The sequence below is a fragment of the Bidens hawaiensis genome, unplaced genomic scaffold (assembly GCF_021521415.1).
Source record: "Bidens hawaiensis isolate Kalapana, Puna unplaced genomic scaffold, B.hawaiensis_p1.1 tig00018543_1, whole genome shotgun sequence".
Taxonomy (NCBI): Eukaryota; Viridiplantae; Streptophyta; class Magnoliopsida; order Asterales; family Asteraceae; genus Bidens; species Bidens hawaiensis.
In genome coordinates this window covers 359,849-362,857 of record NW_027492806.1, presented here as the reverse complement: position 1 = coordinate 362,857, position 3,009 = coordinate 359,849, and positions in this window count along the sequence as shown.

Sequence of the window (3,009 nt, the reverse complement as noted above, 5' to 3'; positions counted from 1 at the left end):
TCTTTTATATCCTCCATAAATGTCATAAGGAAGATCTCTTCTCATATGTTCATAATGTTTCATCATTTTTTGTGTAATTCTGCGTAATATAGGAATATTGTCCTTTGATTTCTTTCTTTTCATTTCTTTACCTTACTACTCCCACAACTTGAACATTTTCCACATGAATTACTTGAGTTTTCTTCAAATGATTCACAAGACTCTTGATCTTTCATGGAAACTTTAACTTCCATTGATTCTTCATTTTCATCTTCTTTTGTTTCATCAAACCTTAACACAAACTCCCCTTCTTCATTTACTACAAACCTTGTAGTTTTCAATGAATTCCTTTGTCTCATTGAATACCTTCTTGAACTGATCTAAATAAGCTTCTCTTTTCTCTTTGTCAACCTTTAATGAATAGTTGTCATTGAAAGGTGGTGGAACAACTTTATATTTATCTTCAGCTTTAATCTTCATTAGTTTCCCACATATGTTTTATGTTGCAACCAAGTTCTTTAGAAAATCAACTTCAAGTTGAAGTTGGTTAGTTTTTTTACTTTTTATCCAAATACATCTTCTTCAAACCTCCTATTTCAATGGTGTATCTTGATCGAGTTTCATAATTGTCTAGACAATATTGTTCTAGACATTTGATATGGTTTTCATAAGTTATTTCTCTCATTTCATAAACATTGATGAGTTCTTTCTTGAAACACTCAACTTGCAATTTACCAACCTCTTTTCTCAATAAGTCATTCATATCAAGTAATTATAAGATTGAGTAATTGGAATATACTTGATATGTTGAAGATTCAGCTTGATCATTTCTTTTAGCCATAATTGCTACATTGGAGGTTTCAATCTCTTCTGCATGATTGCTCTAGTCAAACAAACCATCTTGTGGTTGTTATGACACAACAATATTTCTTGATTTCTTGGTTGTGGTACATTGTTTATATTCTGGTTTGCAGGTCCTTGAGGTGGATTATGTTGATTTTTCATGGATAGGTTGTTGTTGGGGAATTATTTGTTGTTGCTAATGTTGTGTTTGAAAGTTGTTGTAGAACTGCCTGTGCTGTTGACCTTGTCCTTGATTTTGATGTTGATTCCTTTGAAGATGTTTGTTATTGTTGTTGTTATGGAATTGTGTTTGTTGATTGCATTCTATTGCAAAATGACTTGGTTATTGACAGTTGTAGCAAATTGCCTTGAATTTATCAAAGCCAATCCTTTCATTTGGACTAGAGAAAGTAGATCTTCATGTCCTGTTATACAACATTTTGCTTCTCAAAGCCAACATTGTTGTTTGCCATTTGAGATCCATATCTTCAAGATCACCAGCATCAATTTGTTCCAAATCTTCTTGCAAACACTTGTGTAAATCAAGTTCTTGGCCATAAATGCATTGTAGGATAGAGTAAACATAGAAAACAAAGCTTGATATTCATTTCCTTGACTGGAGTTTCCAAGAACATATGGAGCATGTCCACTAGACATAGAAGTTGTTTCACCATCATCTATCATTTGGACATTGAATCTTTGTTGTCCAGATTGACTTCCTGATGCTTGACTTACTACATAAACCCTTTGAGTTTCAACATTAAAGTCACTAGGCTCTTCAATGATAAGAATCTGTTGTTGATTCTTGGCAGAGCGATTTCCCATTAGAGCTATTAGGGCATTTTCAACTTGAATGTTAGGATTCTCTTTTTTGATCATGTGATTCTTAATCATTTCATGCCCAACAGCCTAAAGGAAACATATTACATCATCTAACTTGAAATTGGGAAAATTGGCCTTCTCCTTGATGAGCTTGCTTGTTGTATACCATTCACCAGATAATGAGTATAGCAGTTTCTTGTTTAGATAAAAATCTGTAATAGAAATATCAGTTGTGCTAATTTCATTGACAATTTCTACAAATCTTTGCAAAACTGATTTCAACCTTTCTCTTTCCTTAAACATGAATCTGTCAAGTTGATGCTTCAGCTTGTCTTTCTTAATGTCTTTCAATTCAGGGTTGCCTTCAAACATTTCCACCACTGCATCATACATTTCCTTTGCAGTTGTGTGATGGTTCACACTTGTCAAAATTTCCCATGACAAACCCAATTTCAACACTGAAAGTGTCTTTTCATCCCTTTTCTTCATCTGTCTTTCAACAGCTTGATTTTTGTTTGCTATTTTTTGGGAACATAAGGACCATTTTTGATAGAGTTTCATAGTTTAGTGTCATTGTAACAAACAACAGCCTCAAACAGTACCTTCCACTTGATATAGTTTTCTTGACCTACCAATCTTGGAATCTTGTTAGTAGACACTTCTTGGTCATCCGTTTGTTTGAAAACATTTTTGGTATTTTTTTATATTTTTTAACAAACTTTTAAAATGAAAATTACTTAAAATTTCAACACACTTTGAAAATATTCAGATCTGTGGATAAAATCCTTGAATATGATTAAAAAACAGATGGATTAAACCAAAATCTAGACTCAAAACAAACAATAATCAATGTGAAACCAAGATTAGAATATTTTTAAACCTAAAATTATTGCAGATCTTAAGAATGAAGAGCAAAATAGCTGACATCACGTATCAATGTATTAGTGCTCTGCTTACGTCATCATCTTTAACCTCAAATCAAATAGATTCAGTAAAAGCTTCACAATCAATCTTCACAGCAACACATTGGTCTTCACAAGAGCTTTATACAACTCTGATACCACTTTTCAGGATCGATTTTCTCACTATCAACCTCATTACCCACAATAAAGTAATGTTGACAAGACGGATTATGAAATTGCCAATGTAAAGACCCCTTGATTACTAAAGGGGAAATCAATAATAATCAGGATGTTTCTATAAGAACACAAAGCTAACAAACAAATAAGAGACTAAAAATATTTCCATTGATATTAATCAATATTACAAAGGGAATAACTTTAGGGTTTCTAGTTGGAATGTCAGGTGCGGCTGCTTTTCCATATGAAATATTCTATTTGCTTGGAAAGTGTGTTATCATCCGTT